Raw genomic sequence first — 13,589 nt, forward strand, 5'->3', positions numbered from 1 at the left:
ACTAATATTATTTTTCCTCCTTTTGGCTTTGACTGGCCAGTTTCTTAACTATTCGTTGCCTTTGATTTTCTCCAGTACCTTTTGGTATTTTGTGTGGTTCAACTTGTTGTATCTGCACCCTGAAGGGAGGCTTTGGAAGCTTATCATAATAATAATAATTTTAATAATAATAATAATAATAATAATATATATATAATAATATATATATAATAATATATATATAATAATATATATATAATAATATATATATAATAATATATATATATATATATATATATATATATATATATATATATATATATATATATATATATATATATATATATATATATATATATATATATATATATATATATATATATATATATATATATATATATATATATATATATATATATATATATATATATATATATATATATATATATATATATATATATATATATATATATATATATATATATATATATATATATATATATATATATATAAATTTTGAGTCGCAATATATTTATTTCCACTTAGCACGTCGTAAACACGCTATTTTCTCCCTATTCCCAGTTGTTGTTGATCTAGTGTGAGCCTCGATAGATCACTAGCAGATATTCGGTGGTGTTAATCGTTGGCCTACGCCTAACAAAGACCAGTAAAGCATGAAACGGTCTACCCACACTATATGCGTGACGCACTAAACTGATTACTAAATGGTGTGTGTGTGTGTGTGTGTGTGTGTGTGTGTCTGTGTGTGTGTGTATGTGTGTAATTCATCCACGGCCCGATCATGAGCTGGGCTCGCAATCGCCGGTAAGTACCCTCCCGTCACGAGCAAGCTCTTTATAGTCGATATCTGGGTATTGCCAGGACCTTTCCACACCAAACACCCATCCCCGTTGCTCGAGGGGACAGTAAACGCTCCTCTGTCACTGGAAAAATCCGCCTGAGCAGGGCTCAAACCTCCGCCTGCCAGACCATGGAGCCTGGCAACACAGCGCTCTACTACTTAGCTACCTGTGTGTGTGTGTGTGTGTGTGTGTGTGTGTGTGTGTGTGTGTTAAGAAAGAGAAAGGGATAAATTGTGGACAGCAGAGATAGAAAGTGAAATTGAATTAACAGTCTTACGCTGACTTTTAGAAAAGTTTATTGAAATATGAGTGGTATAGTAGTGGTCGGCGGCGATTATATTGTCACATGAAGCGCCGGAGGACGGGACGTGGCTGTGCCAGTACAGGAGCTGGTGAGGGGAGTGATCGGTTGGGAGCACTGGGAGCCGCCATGTCTGCAAGTCACGACGCTTAACTAGGCCAGGCGGTTGTCCCGATCACTGGGCCGATCTGTCAGAGATTTACGGCGAGTGACGGCCCGGCGCAGCCTCAGGTAAACGCCAATTAAGCGGCCGACACAACACCTGTCGCACAACAGCATCACATAAACATACGACTCACCGCTGCCAAGATCCCGAAATCTAGACGGCCCTCCAATTAGCGCGTGTTGGGTCAACAGAGTAACCCTCAGGATGGCCATCACAGGCCATTGATAACAGCGGTGCGCCGTCAGGCGTTTCCCTACTTTTTTGGTGAAAATGTGATGTTGCGTATCACTCACATTTTTTTCTTATTCTCGCCTCGATGGTGGGGTAGTATAATATGAAATTTCACCTACGGATGTGATAGTTGAGCTACATTTTATCATAACGGCAGCCTAGAAATCTAGTCCTCCACATCCTCCGGACCATGACGTCAGTTACTTTGATGATAGACTCCGAATTTCACTGAGCGGGAAATTGTGGACTTTACGAGGTGAGGAGATTCATTATTCAGGAAAAGTGCCCCGGTGATATCGTCAGATTCTCAGCGCAATATAACCAGTACGGCATTAAGGGATATTATTTACAAAAGCTAATGGCAGGTAAAGATCTATATGAAATAGATAATTACGGTATATATTGAAACATTGATGTTATTTTGTGTAATGGAAGTTGATAATTTTCATAAATAAATTTATGATCTTCTTTAACATGTTATAAAAAGTTTTTTTTTTATTGCATAAATACAGTAAAGCTAAGAGAATTCTGGTCAAAAGTACAAAATTCTCGTTTTAGAACATCAGTACCAATCCAAAATGTATTACTATAATTTTTTTCATAGTATTGATACCAACATATGTGTGTGTGTGTGTGGGGGGGGGGGGTTATAGTCACATCAGTATATTTATCTGACAAGCATGGTACTCACCATCGTTATTTTATTCCGCTGTCCCATCAGTCGCCTAAATGGGCAAGGCGGTGGTTGGTTCCAAAGTACTAGAGGCTTAAAGAGGAGGAATAACTGTGTGACGAACAAACATCGTCATGGTCAAGAGCAGAGCCTCGATGTCTTGGGTTCTGCTCCATAGTGACAGAAGTCCTCATTGAATATGATCATGCTTTACATCCGTATTTTTTTTCTTGTAGTTCGTAATGAAAAGAACGGAGTCCGTTGATTTTTTATTTTTTTATTTTTTTTGAGAGAGAGAGAGAGAGAGAGAGAGAGAGAGAGAGAGAGAGAGAGAGAGAGAGAGAGAGAGAGAGAGAGAGAGAGAGAGAGAGAGAGAGAGAGAGAGAGAGAGAGATCGTGTAAGCACACTCTAAGCACACAAGTGAAGGAGGGAGAGTGAAAAAAACATAACAAGAGAAATTTGAAAACAGCTCAAAGGGAAGAAAAATAGGGGACGGACGGGGAGGAGCGTCCTGTCAACAGAGGGACTGACGTGGTTGGCGGGAGAACGGGCTATTAAGATTGTGCAAACAGGCAGATGTTTGAGTAGCTGGCGGCGGCGGACAGAGATACATGCGCGGCTCTTACACACGGCCTGGACAGGAAAAGGGTGCGCTGATTGCCAAGGGAACATACTAATTCACCTTACCGGACGGACGGGACAAACACTCCAGCGAACGGGTACTCCAGCCCTGCCTCGGCGGCGGGACGAACGAGCCTCGTGTGGCCAACTAAAACAGTGGACAAAGCAGCAGCTCGAGGAAGAATGCAAAGCGAGAAGCGCGGCTGGACGGTGGGAAACGGGGAAGAGAGTCATTGTGTCTAGAGAGATGGTACGTTAGAGCAGTGTTTAACTTTTCTTACTGTGACCCGGTTTTATTTTAAGCATTAACCTCTAGACTTGTTTGCAAACCTCTCGGCAGTAGTACTAAGAGCTGTGTACCCTCCGCCGTCTGGTATTTAGTTATCTCATTGTGAAGAAGTGACCATTCGAAGAGAACCGTAACGCCAGCAGTAATGGGTCTGAGGACCACTGTGTTAGAGAATAGTCTTGATTAAGGGCTGTGATGTGATACGCTCTTCAATGTATACTGTATACTGATGTATACATGTATACTGAAGAGTTTTATTGTTATTTAGTACTATTTAGAAGGAGTATTTAAAATGTAATGAATTGCATGAGTACATTTACAAGAAATACATTAAGGTAGGAAAAATTTACCATGAAAACACAAGGTGTAAGACTATCTGCCTTGGCTTATGTATGTACCGTAGTATCTTTCATTATCGCCCATCTTCACGCAACGAGAAAGACGATTACGTTTTGGTTGATGTCCGTCTATTTGTTTTACCAAGAAATAAAAAAAGGTTGACATATATTCACCAAATAAGCATGAGAACTTCCTCAAGTTGGTTTACTATTAATAGAACTTCGATCAAAACCGGATTATATGATGGCGCACAAGTTAAACAAAAAATGACTGAGCTTGGGGTAACCATGTGATTAAATCCGCCTGTGGTTTGAAGGAAAATCATGAGTGCTTTCAAGGAGCACCGAAACGTTAAGGGAGGGGATCCGGCCAAGACCATGAATGCCTTAAGTGGGGACCTTCTAAGCTGAATTTTGGTAGAGGGCAGCACCGTATCAGGTTCCGAGGCCTGAAGGAAAAAGAAATGCAATACCTCTCATTTCATTCTTTTAAAGGGCTCGGAAGCAAAGTAGTATCATATTCCATGCAAATAATTCAAGTGATTTCGCAAAGAATATAGCAGAAAAGAAAGCATTGCCCACCTTGGTAAATTTCTTGTAAATCAGAGTTATTCCGTTGTATAAATTAGACAGCCTCATTGTCTTTTCGCCGTCCGTATATAAGTATGCTGCAAAGGTGAGTAAAATCAGGCTTCCAGTGATATGTTAACATTCTATTGATTTAACTAAACGCATGTATCGACTCCATCAGCCTCGTCTTTTGGCAAAAAATTATTTATAATAAATATTAGAACTTGGTAACCCAGAAACGAGATTAAGTTGATGTGTTTACAAAGCCGAGCCCCACCTAAAAGAAAATAGAATGCGATCACAGACAAAAAAACATACTGAATTTATAGTCTTTTTATCTGTGTGATCGCAGACACAGACAGCAGCTTAACAGAATGGTTTGTTTGACAAGAATTAATTCAGGGGAACAATTTATTTTTATATTCTCTGTTATCTTAAAATATTTTTTGAATTATTTGTTTGAAATATCACAGTACTCGCCACACAGCCCAAAGAAGCAAATGAAAATTATTTAATTCCCGTCTCCATCACGCCGATGGCTGGGTGGCACAGTGCTGCTTCATACTAACATGTGTATTGAAGTCCCCCTTAAACAAACGAACATGATGGGAGGTGATGCAGCTCTGACAGTGAGTACTTTCAGTTTATTTCTTCCCACTTGGGGGTCTGTCCCCTTTTCAGTAAGATCTGAAAGAATGTTATGATCACTATGGAAATCGATACATATTATTTAGAAGACGCTGTTTCGTTTGGTATCTAAGTGGAATATTTTACATGTGTTATATTGCATACCGGTACTACCTTCTATCGGAACATTCACTCTTAAATGTCTATAGCATTCTGGATAGGGTTGGTAGTGTTTATCAGCTGTCTGTAAAGGATAGAAAGTTCGAAAAGCCAACGTAACTCTAGACTCTACAGTAGAGCTTAATTAAAGGAACAGTACTCGCGAGAGTAAACTGCCCGCGCTGGTCAAATAAGCCCCAAAATGAACGTTTTCATCCTGTGTGACCTTGAAATTTAACGTATGACCTATATTTTGATAATGCAATCAACGTTAGGTCATTGGACATGAATATACTAAGTCTCGATTTAAACATAAAAACAACATGAAATATTTGACAACGCTAAAAACAATACTGCTTCCGCTCTCGCGGGCAGTAACAAACTCGCATATAATAACATATAATAACATTCATCTCTCTCTCTCTCTCTCTCTCTATATATATATATATATATATATATATATATGAGTCAGTTTTCCCTAAAATTGTTCATATCAGTCTTTGCAATCTTGGTTAAGCTGAAAGATGGACAGTTTATTATTTTCAGTGACACGTACTATCGGAAGCGTGGGGGTAATACACACACACACACACACGGAGGCCCCCACGCACGCACGCACGCACCCACGCACGCACGCACGCACGCACGCACGCACGCACGCTCGCACGAACGCACGCACGCACACACACGCGCGCGCACACACACACACACACACACACACACACACACACACACACACACATACACACATTAGCTTATAATTAATTTTAGATTTCCACGTTTCATTCAGGTTTGCCTATCATCTCGCAATACCTCCTGTCGGATTTTTATTTGTCCCCCTCATCTCCCACTGGGTTGTTGACTCTTCCTATTTACAAAAGTCTCCTGTTGATTTACGAGCTTACCAACGAGTGAAGTGAGTTAGCGACTTTCACTCAGTGTTGATTTTAAGTCCAGCGCCGCATGAGTTATTGACAGAGACCGTTTATCGTGCCTATGTACTCCTCTACTTAATGGTCCGGACACGCTCCACCCACACACTCCCTCCCACCGACTTTGATTATGAGGAAGCGATCCTTCAGCCTCCCACGGCCAACGCTAAGCCGTGCAGACCTCGGCTTCTCCTGTGCTAGGACACTTGCACCAGCCTATGAGAAAATGACTCGAGAATAGACTACGGTCGAACAAAATTGTTTTATATGTGTACAGTTCTTGACCTCGAAGTCATAGATCACATAATACAAAAGCGTGGTATTTTTGTTTAACATTCGAAACCCTTCAAATAAACTTAAACTTATGAATAAAGAAAGAAATGGAAATATAATAGTATTCCTTTCGGGATTCGGCTTTGGAAAATAATGCCATTATAGAAAGGATGAATATTCAAACAATTGTTGATCAATAGTCCTTCAGATTTTTAAATAAAAAAGGGTCATGGCCATAAAACAAGCATTTACTTATGATCTTATATATATATATATATATATATATATATATATATATATATATATATATATATATATATATATATATATATATATATATATATATATATATATATATATATATATATATATATATATATATATATATATATATATATATATATATATATATATATATATATATATATATATATATATATATATATATATGATTACTTGGAAAGTAGTCTACTAAAAATACAAGTGCCTGTCTCATGTCTGCCTCCAGAATAAGATGTCTTATTATTCGTGTATTTATGCGTTCCCTCAGCTAACTAGGGACACGCTAAACTTTTCTTGCACAACACCGAAAAAAGAGTTTTGAAAGTCATTTCAGTCTCGGCGCTGCGTTATTCCATTTCCAGGAGGGATTTTCTTCATGCAAGTAAATTCCTGGTGCAATTTTTCACTTTCATTTTATGGCCATAATAAACTTCACACTGTCACTAGTTTTATTTAATATTTAATGTCATTATTTGCTAAAAGTTTTAGATACTCTTGAGTTGGGTTCATGTACATTAGTGTTATTCTTCAATTCTTAAATATGCTAAGTTTTGCATATCCTCCTGAAATGACAGAGGAGAAACCAGACGTGTCGAGGTGGCCAGATGAACTGCTTGTTATATTTGTTGAAGATAAACACGGCGCCGCTCCAGTGACCCGCCAAAAGCAAGCAGTGACGTGGGCGTCCAGCAAGTAATGGCGACGTTGAAGGGCGCGGTTGACGTGCGGCCATCCGGGGCTGCCTTTGTTGTCTTGGACCTCGATTAATAATGGCCACTGAGTATAGTTCTGCAATTTATCAGTTCATAAGCTGTTTACAAATCTAATCTCTTTGATATCGGAGGCATTGTTTCACAGTATCCTGCTTCAGGAACAAAACGATTAATAGCTACTTATTGCAAACTTTCCACAGTGCGTGGGAAAATAAATGTACGAAAAATAAAATACAAGAATACAAATTAAAATCACCCGGCCAGTTAGGAAGTATCGCGTAAAATATCATGACAACTCAAGCGACGAGCAAACAATGTGCGCATGAAGCCTGTGACACCGACAAACAGTGCTGCTTGAAGGGGAAGGAAGCGAGGGCGTGGCCGTGTAGCCAAACAGAGCGACGGCATCAGCATGGGGAGCGTCTAACCGCAGGAGGTCCGGCACGGCGGTCGGTGGAGCAGTAAGTAGAGGCAAGGGAGAGACTTTAGGCAACGGCCAAAAAACTTGGAACGAATGTGATACCGCAGTCACGGCGATGACTGTACTCTCCTGGGAATTACTACACACACACACACACACACACACACAGACACACATATCCATGAGTGCAAACGCACGCACACCGCTCACACACACATACCCATGCATGCACACGCACGCACACTCTCTCTCTCTCTCTCTCTCTCTCTCTCTCTCTCTCTCTCTCTCTCTCTCTCTCTCTCTCTCTCTCTCTCTCTCTCTCTCTCTCTCTCTCTCTCTCTCTCTCTTTTTTCTTTCTTTATTTTTACATCTTACATATTGCAAATGACATATATGTCGATGAGCGGGCAACGGCCCGCCGTTGGGGGCATCTCTCTCTCTCTCTCTCTCTCTCTCTCTCTCTCTCTCTCTCTCTCTCTCTCTCTCTCTCTCTCTCTCTCTCTCTCTCTCTCTCTCTCTCTCTCTCTCTCTCTCTCTCTCTCACACACACACACACACACACACACACACACACACACACACACACACACAGTATTAGTGATAGGAAAACATTTCCTGTTTGACAGGAACGTGTAACCAAGCACAGACTATACAGACTGATAGATCATGATCCTGGTGAAGCTGTTCGTTCATGCTTACAAGAGGCATCGCAGCGAGCATTAGGTTTAGATTTTCGGATACAGAACTATGACACTAAGAAATGAAAATATTGCGTCTTTCTAGCTCGAGAAATTACCTGATGACCTGTAGCTTCAGTCGTGTATTTACTTACATTTTATAATCATATCATGCTCGTGAAATAAAGTTATAACCAGATGACATTAGAATGCCTGCAGCTGTAGCGTCGAGCTTAGTCACGTGTCAGTACATATTTAGTGGTTGTGTCTGAATGGACTTTTTTTTTTTTTTTTTTTTACAACAAAGGAGGCAGCTCAAGGGCACAAAAAAAGGAAACAATAATAAAAAAGCCCGCTACTCGCTGCTCCTAAAAATAATCAAAAGAGGTAGCCAAAAAAGAGGTTAATTTCGGGAGGAGAGGTGTCCTAATACCCTTCTCTTGAAAGAGTTCAAGTCGTAGGCAGGAGAAAATACGGATGTAGGAAGATTGTTCCAGAGTTTACCAGAGTGAGGGATGAAAGAGTGAAGATGCTGGTTAACTCTTGCATAAGGGGTTTGTACAGTATTGGGATGAGCATGAGTAGAAAGTCGTGTGCAGCGAGGTCGCGGGAGGGGGGGAGGCATGCAGTTAGCAAGTTCAGAAGAGCAGTCAGCGTGGAAATATCAATAGAAGATAGAAAGAGAGGCAACATCGCGACGGAATTTAAGAGGTAGAAGACTATCAGTAGGAGGAGGAGAGCTGATGAGACGAAGAGCCTTAGACTCCACTCTGTCCAGAAGAGCTGTGTGAGTGGAGCCCACCCACACGTGAGATGCATACTCCATACGAGGGCGGACAAGGCCCCTGTATATGGATAGCAACTGCGCGGGGGAGAAGAACTGGCGGAGACGATACAGAACGCCCAACCTCGAGGAAGCTGATTTAGCGAGACACTCTCAGGTACTCTCCTCTGCTATGGTTTTATTTTACAAAATATTCAAATATTATTTTTCAAGGGTGAGTATCAAAAAGCAATTGTCCAATGTAGAAGTGCAGAAGTTTAGGTGGCGTAGGTAAAAACGTCAATGGAATGAAATTATTTGAAATTATACCGGAGGCCGAGCCACACAAATAGACTAACAAATGAACTGTTATTCTGTAAACAATAGCAAGTAAAAGAGTAGAGGCCGTGATGATGCATGTATTCGTCCCCTAACACACACACACACACACACACACACACACACACACACACACACACACACACACACACCAAACAAAATTCATATACCATCTCCATACTCTGCTATCACATATGATATAATGCCTTAACAGCAATTCCCCGTATAAATAAACAAAACGATACACTTCGGCGTGCCTCAATCACGGTTTTGGTTTCGCCCGCGTCACTACCTCAACATTACGTCAAGTATGAGTGGCTGCGATGCTCAGAAGGGACGGGAGGATGACGAGGAGGGAGATGTCGGATGCTGCACCTGTCAGCTTGCAAATGTTTATATCATGACTCACCGTATTTAATGTTTTGTGGTGAGGTTGTGTCAATAGCACCTAATAGCACAACAATAGCATTAGTATCTCTCTCTCTCTCTCTCTCTCTCTCTCTCTCTCTCTCTCTCTCTCTCTCTCTCTCTCTCTCTCTCTCTCTCTCTCTCTCTCTCTCTCTCTCTCTCTCTCTCTCTCTCTCTCTCTCTCTCTCTCTCTCTCTCTCTCTCTCTCTCTCTCTCTCTCTCTCTCTCTCTCTCTCTCTCTCTCTCTCTCTCACACACACACACACACACACACACACACACACACACACACACACACACACACACTCCTATCTCACCCCTTTCCACGCACCCTTCCAGGACACATACCCTGGAAGTCACGTGACCTTCCTCTCTTAATTTACATGATAACAGCACGGCCGGCCCAGCCATTAGGCCCTAAACCGTATCGGGGCGGCAGGAGGGTCTCGCCGTAAAAGGCCGGCAGGACAAGACGCTTCCTTGCCGCTTATGGTCAAAATAGCCAAGTGAGGTAGACGACGGAGACTGAGGCCAAGAATGAGCCGTGTTCGGTCCTGCTCCGTCCAGTTCAATTTTTCTCCGCCACATGACTTTGACTTCTCGCTTCTTCTTTTTTTCCCTGCGTTACAAGATCTTCATATACGGATACTTCTCAAGTGGTGATTTTTTATTGCTTTTTTTTGCGTGTGTGTGTGTTTTGCTTTTGTTTTCGCACTGGTTTCATTGTGTTTTGTTTCGTTTCGTTTTCTTCTTGGGGTTATTTATTTTCGTTTTCTTGTTTTGTTGATATTATTCTTTATTTTCTTGTTCCTGTTTTATTCATATTCCTTTTAAAACTCCTACTCTTATTCTTTGTTTTACTTTTTCTATTTCTTTATCTATTCCTCTTCTTATTTGTTTTCTTTTATTTTCATCTTTTTGACCTTTTCAACGTTTTGATTTTCCCTCCCTGTCCTCGCGTTTATTATCTTATTACATTTCAAGAAACGTTAATGTAAACTGGCAATAACCTTGGATATATTTTTATGGTGACACGACTGGCTTGTTGTTTTGAAAGTAAATGTGAGGAAGGAGATTTTCAAAGACTGTAGAGAAAATCAGAGGACTTTAATAGGAAGCCACTGAGAGAGATACTAGATACTAGATAGATAGATTGAGAGAAAGAAAAAATAGACAGATGGATAGACGGAGTAACAGACAGACAGACACACAAAAAATCATACATGGATAAAATGATACAGACAATGGAGTGACAGGAGTTAATACAGAGTACGAGACCCACTTCCATGATGCCCTCTTTCTTCAGCGTGTGTGTGTGTGTGTGTGTGTAAGAGAGCGGGGCAGTGTGGCGACACATGCGCGGCTCCCAAACACTTGAGGTCCTCGCCGCCCCGCGCAAGACAAGCTGCCCCGTCACGTCCTGTTATTTGCCCGATGAACAAGGCAGATCGTAATGCTTTCTCCGGCGGCCCTCTTGTTCGGCGCGTCCTCCATACTTACTCATTGTTTTTATAGACGAGTGAAAGGAAGTTGAGAGCCATAAACTAGAAGCTGAAATCATTGGCCTTAAAACGATAATGAAAGGAAGATGAAATGAGATGAAACTGATTGAGCGTTTGTTGGTTTATATTTTCTTTATGGCAAACGAGATACACTTATTCTTTCTTCTGAAAATAATTATAAAAAAATGTTGAGGTTTTGTAAGGAAAGACAATACACGGAAAAATATATAAGCGAGAGAAATTATGAAGGATTAACGAGAACTGACTTGAAATATTGCCGGCATAAGATATTAAGAGTAGTGTAAAAAAATGGTTATATACGAATAGCATCATCATCATCTTCCCTCTTAACTTATGCTCAAGACTCGGCCACTAATTTTAACACCATCATCATCTCCGCGAAGCTTCACGTCCCAGGGCCCTTGAGTATCGAGGGCGCAGATCTTTACCTCTTGACCATCACCACCTCCACCACCACCCCCACCATCATCCCATTCTCTTGTTCTTCTTCCTCCTCCCACTACTCTTCCTTCTCCTCCTTCTTCTCTTCCTGCTTCTCCTCCTCTCCACCCTCTCCTTACCTCCTCCTCTTCCTCTCTTCTTCTTCCTCCTTGTTCTCTTCATCATCTTACCTCTACCTCCTCCTCTTCTTTCTCCTCCTCCTCTCCCTGCTCCTCCCGTTCGTCTTCTTCTGTTCTCCTGTTCCTTCTTCTCTTCATCTTCTTTCTTCCTCCCCCTCCTCCTCCTCCTCCTCCTCCTCCTCCTCCTTATCTACACTCCCACCCTCCCATCACTTCGAGACGTCCTAATCCTACATCTCACTTAAACCTTCCCTTCGGCTCTAACCCTTCATCACCCCATTTCGTACATAGGCATTTTCTCTTCCTCCGCATAAATATATATTTTTTAGAGATCTTTGTCGAAGAATGGTGGTAAAGGCGACCGGAGGAATACAGCTCGTTTATGCCTATGTTTTCTTTTTGTTTTTTTGTTGTTGTTAGTGTCGTTTCATTGGACGAGAAGCAAAACTAGGAACGTTGATTTTTAGACTGATATGATGAAAACTGCAAGGAAGGTGATTTTGGTTCAGTCAGTAACAATGTGAATAACTGTTCGATGTGGGGTGCGCTGTGATGTGATAAGAGGTATTCCGTAGGCGTTTTTCTCAGGCCAGAAGTCGAAGAGAAAAAAAAAAGGCTTCAGTATTAGGTTTTGGGCGAGGGTCTGAAGGAAGGGAGCGCAGGGAAGGTGTTAACTTTCACGGTGATGAATGTACCTCTTATCCACGTCCTGATCTGGGGAAATTTATGCGCATCAGGGCGACCTTGAGGCTTGTGTAGGGATGTCTCGCAACGTTTATGCCTATTCTTCCGCGTCCTTCCCTTCCTCCTCTCTTCCAGTCATGCCATAAAACAGCTTATTTTTTTTTTCAATGACATTCTATATTCTTACTTTATTTCATGTTTTACTCATAACTTTGATCACCTCCTCTTACATCATTCTTATTTTTACTTATAATTCTGCTCTCCTCTTCCTACATAATTTTTTTTTGTTTTCAGCCTTTTGACAACGCTTGTTTATCACCTCCTTCATAAATATTCTATCCCAGCGACTCCATAAACTTTTTTTCTTATAAATCTCCATTTACTATTTATTTCCCTTTTCATCTCCCATCTTTTCGTATCCCATCTTTTGTCATTTTCCTCGGCGTCTTCTCTTGTATTTTTTTATATTTTTATGGGAAAGTACTTTGAGTTTTCTTCGTATTCTAATGGTGTTATATCGTCACCCTCATAAAATAATTGACTAAGTCATTTTTCAGCGATTTCCAGGTTTTTGTTTCCATCAATTTTTCAACATGTGACGCCCATTTTTGTTTAGTTGCCTTCGTCATTAAGGGCTTGAGTGTTATAGAAATGGCCTTTTCATTTCTGCCTAAATCTTGAGCCAAATGAGATAATGACAGTTCCTTTTCTGATTTCCTGTAAAGTAGAAAATAATGACTTAGGCGCGTTGTTTACGAAGGTGACGATATATAGTTACGTACATTTAATTTTGATTTTTTTCTTACGCCTTCCCATATTTTTCTCTCTCAGTATTATTAGCCGCTGTAACAAAATAACAACGACAACACACCATTACATGCGTCATCTCTGGTCATCACCATTCATAATCATTACGTATACAACCTCCGTCACTTTCTCCCTAAAATATGTTACGGTCACCACCACCACCACCACCACCTCAGCCCTCTCCTCCACCAGCACCACAATTATCTTCACCCCCGCCGTCATTGACACACCCGACACCCTAACCACTGTCCTTGTCTCAGCTACACACACCACCTCCACCATCACCACTAGCACCACCAGCACCACTAACACCACCACCACTACTAGACAACCACCACCACCACTACTAGACAACCGCCACCACCACTAGCACCACCACCACTGCTAAC

General features: G+C 41.0%; 1 protein-coding gene across 12 annotated transcripts in view; it reads left to right on the forward strand.

Annotated features, from left to right (window-relative positions):
* LOC127003739 (organic cation transporter protein-like) overlaps positions 1-13,589 on the forward strand; it is a 351,884-nt gene that overhangs the window by 84,257 nt on the left and 254,038 nt on the right. The gene's annotated exons all lie outside the window — the stretch shown is intronic.

This window comes from Eriocheir sinensis, chromosome 26, assembly GCF_024679095.1.
Source record: "Eriocheir sinensis breed Jianghai 21 chromosome 26, ASM2467909v1, whole genome shotgun sequence".
Lineage (NCBI taxonomy): Eukaryota > Metazoa > Arthropoda > Malacostraca > Decapoda > Varunidae > Eriocheir > Eriocheir sinensis.